At 38.4% G+C, this 10894-nt stretch overlaps 1 protein-coding gene across 2 annotated transcripts in view; it reads right to left on the minus strand.

The window, feature by feature from the left end:
• Positions 1-8692, minus strand: part of RNF13 (ring finger protein 13) — a 115377-nt gene extending 106685 nt beyond the window's left edge. The window contains exon 1 of one of the 2 annotated variants that reach the window (XM_032486491.1): positions 8432-8692. The gene's annotated coding sequence lies outside the window, so the exon portion shown is untranslated. The remainder of the gene's footprint in view (positions 1-8431) is intronic. The other variant, XM_006187246.3, reaches the window with a different exon arrangement.
• Positions 8693-10894: the final 2202 nt, after the last annotated feature.

Raw genomic sequence — 10894 nt, forward strand, 5'->3', positions numbered from 1 at the left:
AAAGCTGAAAGACTCACACCTCAATTTCAAAATCTTACTATAAAGCTACAGTAATCAAAACAACGTGATGTGGGCATAAGGATAGAAATTATAGACCAAAGGAACAGAATTGAGAATCCAGAACTAACCCCATAACCTATGGCCAACTGATTTTCAGTAAAGGTGCCAAGATCATTCAAAGGGGAAATAATACTTTTTTCAACAATTGGTACTGGAACAATTGGATATTTACATGCAAAACTATGACTTTGTACCCTAACTCACACTATATGTAAAAATTAACTCAAAATAGTTCAATGACCTAAATATAAGAGCTAAAATGATAAAACTCTTAGGAGTAAATCTTCATAACCTTGGATTCAGCAATAGATTCTTAGATATGACACCACAAGCATAAGCGACAAAAATAAATAGAGCTTGATCAAAATTTAAAACTTTTATGCATCAAAGGATATTATTAAGAAGCTGAAAAGGCAACCCACGGAATGGAAGAAAATATCTGCAAATCATATATCTAATAAGGATCTAGTATTCAGGATACATAAAAACATTTAGAACTCAATAATAAAAAGACAAATATCCCAACTTAAAAAATGGGCGAAGAACATGAATAGACATTTCTTCAAAGATATACAAGTGGCCAAACAGGAACATAAAAACATGTTCAACATCATTAGTTATAATGGAAAAAATGCAAATCAAACCACAGTGAGATATCATCTCATACCCACATGGATAGCAACAGCATAATTTTTTTTACTAGAAAAGAACAAATGTTGGTGACAATGTAGAGAAATGGAACCTTCATATATTGCCAGTAGGAATGTAAAATTGTTCAGCCACTGTGGAAAAGTCTGGCAAGTCCTCAGAAAGCTAAAGATAGGATTACCATATGATCCAGCAATTCCACTCCTTATACATATCCAAAAATGATCCAGCAATTCCACTCTTTATGTATTCCCCAAAGAAATGAAAACTGGTACTCAAACACATCCTTGTAAGTGAATGGTCACAGCAACAATATTCACAACAGCCAAAGGATAGAAGGAACTAAAATGTCCATCAGTGGATGAATGAATGAAGTGTGGTTTCTACATACCGTAAAATTAGCTATAAAAAGGAAAGAAGTACTCATACATACAACAGTGTAGCTTGCAACAACACTGCAGAACCTTGAAAACATTATGCTAAGTGAAAGAAGCCAGACACAAAGGGTCACACATTGCATGATTTCATTGATACGAAATTTCCAGAATAAATAAGATATCCAGTAAGTCTATAGAAACAGAAAGGAAACTGGTGGCTGCCAGAGGCTGAAGGCAGCAGGGAATGGGGGATAACTTTAATGAGTATGGGGTTTTAGTTTGGAGTGATAAAAATGTTTCAGAACTTGACAGAGTGGTGGCTGCACAACACTGTGATGTACTAAGTGCCACTCAATTATTCATTTTAAAATGGTTAGTTTTATGTGATGTGAATTTCGCCTCAAAAAATGTTAAGCAATTAATATTTATAATACATGTTACGTAAATGTATAAATTACAAGCACAGTTCTTCCTTTTTGAGGTCAAACATGTAAATTACAAGCACAGTAATTAGGCAAATAAAGTACTCTTTAATATTTAATGAGGTGTTTCTTATCTAAGCAAAGTAGAAATTCAACTCCTACTATCTTATAAACTTGATTTAGAAATATCTACTTATCACCAAGTGGGATTATTTCCCCTGGCGATTCATTCCCTCTAAAAGCTTAACTGGATAGCTTGATCATCAGAAAATAAGCTTGAACTAGAGTCATATTCAATCAATCAAGCTTCAACAAATTTCTAGCTCCCTAGAAATGATTCTAAATCAAATTCATGTAGCTGACCAGAAGCTCAATCATTTCAATGAGCAGAGTATACCAAAATTTCAGTTGTCTTTTCAATTTACATCAATGTAGCTATGAATATATAAATGTTTTAATGTCCAAATACTTCATGGTTACTGATATTCTAAAACCACAAAATTAACAGTGCTCCTCAGACTTTATTTCAGAGTTAAAAGACAGCCTCAAGCAGGACCACACCATTGAAATAACTAAAATGACATAAATATCTTCCCTGTGGATCATTCTCTTAAGAGGAATGTGAAGGTAGATACAAAAATGCCTGATCATGCTACTCCCTGCAGAAAATTCCTTAACAGATTAAACAACTTCCAGAATAAAGTTCAAAACTAAACTGTGATTTAGCACAGAAAGTTCATACACTGGCTCCGCCTATGTCTCCAGCTTTGTCCCTTGCCATTCCTCCTCAATCTGTCTTCTCTAACCACTTGAACTTTCTCTTCTCTCAGCCTCTCACTATGTGCCTTCTCTGTGTCACCACAGTGTAATGAAACATTTAAATTGTTCATCACTCCTTGAAGTTAGGAACTACACATTTTCAGATCGGTATGCTGAGCACTAGCACAATAATCAAAGGCTGCTGTATGAAAGTACGAATAACTATTAAGACTCATTACTGGGGCCTGAAATACTACGGCTTATTTTTCCTTCATAATAACAAAGCAGAAACTATATACTAGGCTGTATTTTTGCCTTATTTTTTAAAATTATAATGCAGTCTTATTAATAAATAACATCAAATAGCATTAATTTTATAGACATCTTTTTAAAACATCTAGTTTGTTAACTAAAAGCATAAATTGTCTGATTATTATTATTCAATGGAAGCTCATGATCAGCTCTATTTGATCTATATTAGTAAAGTGAAACTGCAATACACATTTTGTAAGTCTTAAAAGCAGATTTTAAACTGGAAAATTCCAACTACCTCATTTTACAAACGAGGAAATGAACTGAGAGGTCAAGTTATTTATGCAAAGTCACCCAGCTAACGTGGGCAAGTTAGGGACACCCAGATTCCCTTAATGTTGATGCTTTCAGCTACAATATAACCTAATTTCCATTTCAGCCTCACAGGTAAGCCAGGCAAGGCAATTCATAGCACCTCTTCTCTTTCTCCCTACCCTCAATCAAATGAGTACATGGGTCCTTAACACTTGTTACATTTAACTGACTCCTTTATCATTAAGATCTGGCCCTTGCCCTAACACAACTTCCTTCTCCTTATCATAAGCATTTAATGTGTACTTAACATCTTCTGAGTATTAAATACGTCTAAGTCATTTCATTGGGAAAAGAGGAAATGGGGAGACATATATGAGTAAGAATGATACAGTCCCTTCCTTCAAAGTGCTCTACAAAATTAGTTACAATCTGGTATAGTACGTACTCTTATTGTTATCTGTTTAGAATTGTGGTTTTATAAATACATAGTACAAGAAAAAAATCCAATTACTTAAAAGAAACCTTATTTCTCTCACTAGAAAATAAACTCCATGAGGGCAAGGATTTTTTTTTTTTTTTGGTTCACTAATGTACTCTGCATTAGAACAGTGCCTGACATAGAAAATACTTAGCAAATTGTTGAGTGAATGAATGCTATAGAAAAACCCGAGTAGCAGAATCCAAGTCATGTTTCCAACAATGGTGTGACAGAATATGTAAACCTTCCTTGTCTTAATGCTTGTGCCTAATGTTTGATTTTTCATTTGATTGGCCAGTTACTCGACCTTACATTACAGGAAACAAAAAATAGTTCAGAGATAGATAAATTACTATACAGCTTAATCTAACATCATGCCCTACCCAACTGTATCCAAACTCCAGAAAATCTGCCAAGAAAGAAAACTACAGGCCCTTCTTCTACTTAGACCTGAGCCCTTTTTCAAGTATAAAGGGCCTCCAGATATTTTTCTTTCCTACAAAAGGTCAGAATTCGTTTTATCATCACCATCATTTTACAGAACAAGGAAATTGAAGCCAGAGAATGGTTAACACAGAGACTTACAGAATCTCTGTTCTTCCTAGCACACCATGCAGCCTTCTACTCTTATCCTTTCAGGTCCTTCTCCCACAATCTTGGCTGTAAGTGGAACACAATCTCTTTAGGTCCCCTCTTTGTAGCCATCCCATAACAGGCATACAGGCTCTCTAATTTTAAAGGTTTTGCTATTAATCAACTCAGGGTAACAAAGAAAGGATGACAAAAATAAGAAATCAGATGTTAAAACAATTCAACATGCAACATGTGTGTATAAATGCTTGGTACTGTATAAAAATCACAGCGTCTTTCCAAGTTCTTAGTGTGAGAATCCCTAGCTTCCAACTGATTGGCTCTCTTTTGAAATAATAAGTGGGAGCCTTGCTAGGTTTCCACAAGTTTCCCTCCCCACTACCTTACTCCTGTTCTCCCAGGACACAAAATATGTTACAGGGAAAAACGGTGGGTACAACTCTACCAAGTGAGAAATCTGCATTTCTGAGGACCTTCAGGAGTCACATCCCTGCTTGTGAAAATTTGAACCACAGTGGGATGATTGCTATAGGCCATTTCCTCATGATGTAAGCAAGTGGTCTCTTCCCTTTTTACAGAATACACAGAGCATCCAGCTCCCATTTCACATCTCTAAACATCTGAAGAAATCCTCAGCTCCAAATCCAAAATCTGTATCATAAATTCTAATTCTCCTCCTAAATCCTCTTCCACCAAAACCTGTTCTTCATCATAATATCCTCCCCAAACTAAGGCCCATACTTAACATCGGTTCCCCATGTTAACATTTCTCAAATCTATACCCTTCACTACAATTCCACCTTTGTCACTCTTGCCTCAACCACTGTAATTAAACTCCATGGTATTTCTACCTCCAGGCTTCTACTGGACTTCTGTTCCAGATTAATATCTATAGTAGGGGTTCTTCTCAACTAAGAATCACGTATAAAATCCTTAACCTGGTTCATTTGAGGATTTCCATAATCTGTGTCCATCTCTATTTACCAGCCTGTAACTTTTTAAATTTTTATACAATTTTAAAGGTCATTTTCTATTTACAGCTATTACAAAATATTGGCTACATTCCCCATGTTGCACAATACATTCTTGAGCTTATCTTACACCCAAAAGTTTGTACCTCCCACTTCCCCGCCCCAAAATGCCCCTCCCCACCAGTAACCACAAGCTTGTTTTCTGTATATTTGTGAGTCTGCTTCTTTTTTGTTGTATTTACTAGTTTGTTGTATTTTTTAGATTCTACATATAAGTGATATCATACAGTATTTGATTTTCTCTCTGACTCATTTCACTTAACATAATGCCCTCCAAGTCCATCCATGCTGCTGCAAATGGCAAAAGTTTGTTCTTTTTTATGGCTAAGTAGTATTCCTCTGTGTGTGTGTGTACACATACACAAATCACATCTTCTTTATCCATTCATCTGTTGATGGACACTTAGGTTGCTTTCATATCTTTATCAACCTGTTCCTTAAACATACTACCTTGGTAAATGTTCTCTGCTTTCTTACTTCTATATTTTTGCTTAGGCAGTGTTCTTAGGCAAAACTTTCTCCTACCATCCTCCTCCAGTTGCTTTCAATCTTTCAAATGCCCATATCCTCAATGTGAAAAGAAAAAGGCTGAGGCATATCATTTATTGGACACATATTCTGTATAAGGCTTTACAAATTATCCTATGTCCACAAACATAATGGCTTAATATTATATTTTTGAGGAAGGAGTTGAGGAAACCAAGGGCCAAAGGAGCTTACCCAAGGTCATCCAAACCAATAAGTAAAGAATCCGAAATAGTCCCACAGTATTCTGTATTTTTTTAATAAAACATGATACAGGACAGGCAGGCTTTATAGCCAGGATGCCAAGGTTCAAATTCCAGTTACTCCACTAACAACCTAATGTGAACTCAGAAAAATATGTATTCTGGATGCTTCCACTTCACCATCTATAAAAAGAGGATAACTGTACTACTACCACATTGATAATAGTGAGAATTACAAGAAAAATATAAATAATTATTACAAGAAATAATAGAACTGTTTGGTCTATAGTAAACAATCAATGTTAGCTACACTGTTATTGTCATTTATGTACTATGATATGTAAACTAACAATATCAATTATATGTTATCATTGTTCCTAAATCAATTTCTGCATAATGTAAAAGGATTATAAAAACATATAATTTTTTGATATATGCTCAATAAATATTTGCATGAATACATAAATTTTAAAAGAATACTGTCCACCATGATTTATTAAAATTCACTTGTCTATTAATTCTGTTTCTTCTTTTGAGAAAACTAACACTTACTTCTTTCCCCTTTTTTAAGTAATGTGAAACTACCATATGCAATGCCATATGGCAGTAATATGTCAAATGGTGCAAAACACTATTTTGATCCAAACTCATTCTGCCTTCTGCTAGACATTCCCAGATTTTAACATGTCCAAAATCATACTTTTTACTTAAATTGTCAACCGTTTTTAGGTCCTACGAACATGAAGTAAGCATACCACGATATTCGACCAAGCCATTTCATTTCATACATCTTTATGGCAAAAACTATAAAACATTAATGCCTTCCCATCCAATTTAGCTCAAAGGCATAAACTTACCATCCCCTTCACCCTGCCCTTATTTTGCTAAAATTAGGGCCTGAAAAACATCTGATAAATCTGTTACTCTGGGATGCAGAAAAATATCAAAGGAAGGGTGCTGAATGCCGGTAACAATTCAAGGTCCCCACAAAATGCTTGAGAAAAATGAGCTTTAAACAAAGATAGATGAGAACTTACTCCAAACTCTTCAGTATTAAACCCTGCAAATCAAGCTTTTGTCCACATGCTTTATTATTACACATGGAGACATCAAGCTACTGGCTTCATGTAAGGCAGAGGTAAAAAATACATTAATAAATAAATAAATACATACATACAAACATATTAATAAAATAGCTGTCATTTCTGACACAGAGGAAATAACGGTTTCTAGCCAAACATTTCCAAAAAAACAAAAACAGAGTAAAAAACACTTTGAGGCTTAACTATGTAACAGACATATTTTATTTCAATTAACTCTTACAATTCTTCCTCATTTACAGATAATGTCACAGAGTTAGGAAGTGGCAGAGCTGAAGGCTAAACACAGCCTGACTCCCAAATTTGGGAGCCAGTGTTTTGCCATAATCCACAATAATATGGTATACATTTACATCTTCCTCTTCACACTCATACACTCTTTGTAAAAACCTGAAACAAAAGCTTCATGAGATAATGTTTACCCTTCTTCCACAGGATGTCCTCTGATAAGTTTTTCTTTCTTTCTAATGTTATGTCAATGCATTAAATTTATTCCAAAATCCATTAATAAGTCTCCACTGGGCCCTGCACTACACTTCTTATCTCCTTTTTCAAGTTCTTTCAAACAGCTACCATAGTTCAGTTTTGTTACTCTGAAGTGGAGCTAATCTCCTCGTCCCATTAAAATTTGTCCTTAAATAGATAAAACAAAAACAAAAACACCTTGAAAGCCCTTCCTTAAACCTTGAATCGCTCTGTTTCTCTAACTAGAACTCTTCGGCGGCACACCCATCTTATTTATACTGTATCAAAAACTGCAGATGTTCTCCTCGGAGAACAACAGATCTTTGTTGAAAGGAATGCATTAGTTCTCATCACTGCCCCTGCTGCATCACTGACGAACAGTTAACCGTCTGGCAAGTTTGGGGCAACAACAAAGGACCTGAGCAGCTGCCCACGGTGCTGAAACTGAAGATGAAACGATAGTTTTTGAAATTTACTATTGCGAGATTAAGACAAAATAGAGAAACTTGCCAAACGCTGGCAGAGAACAGTTAGTGGCTGCCACCAAATATGCGTGAGTGTTTCTGGGATCGCTTGGCTTCGATGTCGGCCCACACCCTCTCTGGGACAGAGTTCTCCATCAGTGCTGGACAACTCAATAAGCGTCCTGCAGAGCTGCCAACTTTAAGAGGGCAGGGACGTGGTAATCTGCCCCTAGCAGTCACGTCCCACCTTCAGTCTAGCTTCCGGGGTGGGGGTGGGGGTGGGAGGAAGCTTAGAAAGGAAGGAGGCGACTGTCCTCTTTTTCCCAAAGACTACAGAGTTTCCACAACTAAAGTCAAGAGACTTCGCCCGGGGACTCTGCGGCAAGCGCTTGACCAAGAAAAGCCTTCCGAACATCTTCCCAGACTCCAGCCACCTCAAGATGAGAATCTGAGAAGAAAACTGATAACCCAACAACTTTGGATAATATACAAACTCACGGGATAGGAAAGCAAGTACTCGGCCCTCCAAAGGCAAGGCTTCTTTTTTTTTTTTTTTTTTTTTTAAATAAAATGTTTGCAACTACCTAGCTTCCTCCGCGGCCAGCCTAGGGAGGAGCAGCAAAGACCTCAGCTGCGGGGCTGCCCCGGAGCTTCAGGCCGGCGAAGGGGTGTGTTCTCCCCGCCAGGCCCCGCGGGGGACAACCCGCCGCCCGACCGCCGCGACGCGGGAGAGGCTCTTACCTGGAAGCCTGACCTCGCAATACGAAAAGGCTCGCCCGCCGTGTCTTTGCGGGAGAAGTCCCTACCCTGACTTCATGACTGAATCTCCGCACCGACCCCCACCGCCCAGAGTCGGAGCGCGAACGACAACACCAAGGCGAGGCGGAAGTCCCACCCTACGCATCTCATTGGCCCGCACCAGAAGGTAGAGGAACGCTATTGGGCCACAGAGCTGCCCGCTACGGAGCCTTCCCACTCCCACGCTGGGTCTCGATGCCTGCTCCAGTCTGGCTCGGAGAGATGCCCAGTCCGCGGAGTCGCGTTCTTGGCCTCGTGATCTGTCCTCTTTCCAAGGGAAGGGAAGGGAAGGGCAGGGTGGGGCGAGCTTCTGGGGAGAGGCTGAAAGATCTCCTTTTGGCGAGGTAAGGAGCAGGCTGGCTAAGGAGATTGGCTGTAGAATCCTGCTGCCTGCCGTGTGACCCCAGAAGTGGAGGCAGTGGGGTCGGGGGGAACTAGACCGAGTGGCCAGAGCTGGACGGTCTAGTTTGTTCGGGCTGTTGGGCTGAAACAGCCCGAGACCCAGCTGGCGGGCTGTCCATGGGCGGGCCTTGCTTTGGCGCCAGCGCGCCTCTTTCCTACACCGCACTCACCCGACCGGCTGAAGAGGCTAGGACGAGGCCTCATTGCCTCTGCACCGTCTCCAGGCTGAGATCGGGATGGATGGGACCGAGGCTAACGCCCTTACAGTCCGGGTCGCGTTGTTAGAGGTGCGAGCAGCGGAGGGCTGAACACTAGTCCCCTGACGCTTGACTGGGAGCCGTGCTGACGTCAGCACTGTGGGCCTGACACGCGCCATCCCTGAGACTCAGCAAAAGTCCAGCCATATGATTAAACCCTAAGTCAGCTTTTTAAACTCTTGCCTTCGTTGAAGAACCAACAAAAACTCCTCCCCCACCGCCCTTCTGATAAACCTCAGGATTACAATTTCAAACCAAGGTACTTTGAAATTTAAATTACCCGGATTGGAACATCCACACTGATTAACCAGTTGCCAACTAGACACTGTAAGGAAGCAATGTGGCTTACTGCAAAGATTGCAAAAAATTAAGAATGCCAAGAAACCGAGATTCTGGCCCTGCTTCTATTTCAAAATAAGGCACCTTTAAAAGCCCATTACCGGCTTCACATCTTTCAACCTCATCTTTTAGGAGGGGCTAGAGGGAGCTAGCACTTAGAACACCTGTAGAATACCCTTGGCTGTAACTTGTAGCCCTGATTACTTCGGGGAAAGCTGAGAAATGGGAAGACTCCCTGTTGTATATCCTCTTGTGCCTTTCTAATTTTGAACCTTGTCAATATTAACCTACTCAAAATTTAAATACAAAAAAATTTTAATCAAATTACAATAAAAAATAAAGGCCATCAAAGGTACCTTCCTCTTCTATGTATCCTTTGACTATATATTCTATACATTCTTAGATTTTCATCAGTTGTGAAGACATTCAATACTTAATACATAGTCTTGCCTTTAAGAAATTCATAAATAAAAGTCATAATTGGGAATATTACCGTGAAGGCTGGTGTAATTAGTGTATAGTTAGAATATGTCTATAAGCATTTCTTCATTAAATTATCTCAAATTGGTTTTTATATTTAATCAGATTTCTTGCATGACATCAAAAAAAGTAGAAAATAGTAATGTGAACATTCTACAGGTTAAAAAAAGAAGAAGAGCTTAGTTCATTCCTTAAAGGGACGTTGAGTACAGAACATTTTAATCTGGCTTTGCCCTTCAGTTCACAATAGGTATAGTTCTTTCAGTCACAAACAAGGTAATGTGTTATTTGTAGTGCATTTAGGCAGAGGAATTGTGCTCCACCCTCAGAAGCATTTATTCTCCCCACTGTGTTGAATGAAGCCAAATTGGAAGAAAATAGGTTGCAAAAATGTGCTAATGTTTTTTAAGTAGGTTAGACAGTAAGGTTGATACGCATCTTAATTATGGCTTTCAAGAACATGAAGGGTTAATATGGCACATGATACTAACAGCCACTAATTATCTCCTTTTAAAGACAAGTAAAAGAAAATAAGCTTTTAGGATTTTGTCTGACAGTTTTTTTTTTTTTAATCTTCCTAAAAATACAAACGGATAGCATATAAAATTGTAGAACTACCTACCTCCAATATATTGTAAGACAGAAACAACATCTAAAAAGATAGGACATCCAATTAACGGCCTAAAATGGCTTAGAAGTAGTTTTCTCTGAATAATGGAAAGAATGCAGGCAGTCTGTTTAAGCACTGAGATTAACTCCAGACATTAAAATTACTCTAGGCATCATTATATTTAGAATCAGAAAAAAAGGTAATTTTAGAATCAGATGAAAAAGATACTTTCATTTTCAATAGAAGACAATAAAATTATCACTGTGATAGAGAATAGAGAGGGGAGGGTATAGCTCAGAGGTAGAGTGCATGACTAGT

Source organism: Camelus ferus, chromosome 1 (genome assembly GCF_009834535.1).
Source record: "Camelus ferus isolate YT-003-E chromosome 1, BCGSAC_Cfer_1.0, whole genome shotgun sequence".
Lineage (NCBI taxonomy): Eukaryota > Metazoa > Chordata > Mammalia > Artiodactyla > Camelidae > Camelus > Camelus ferus.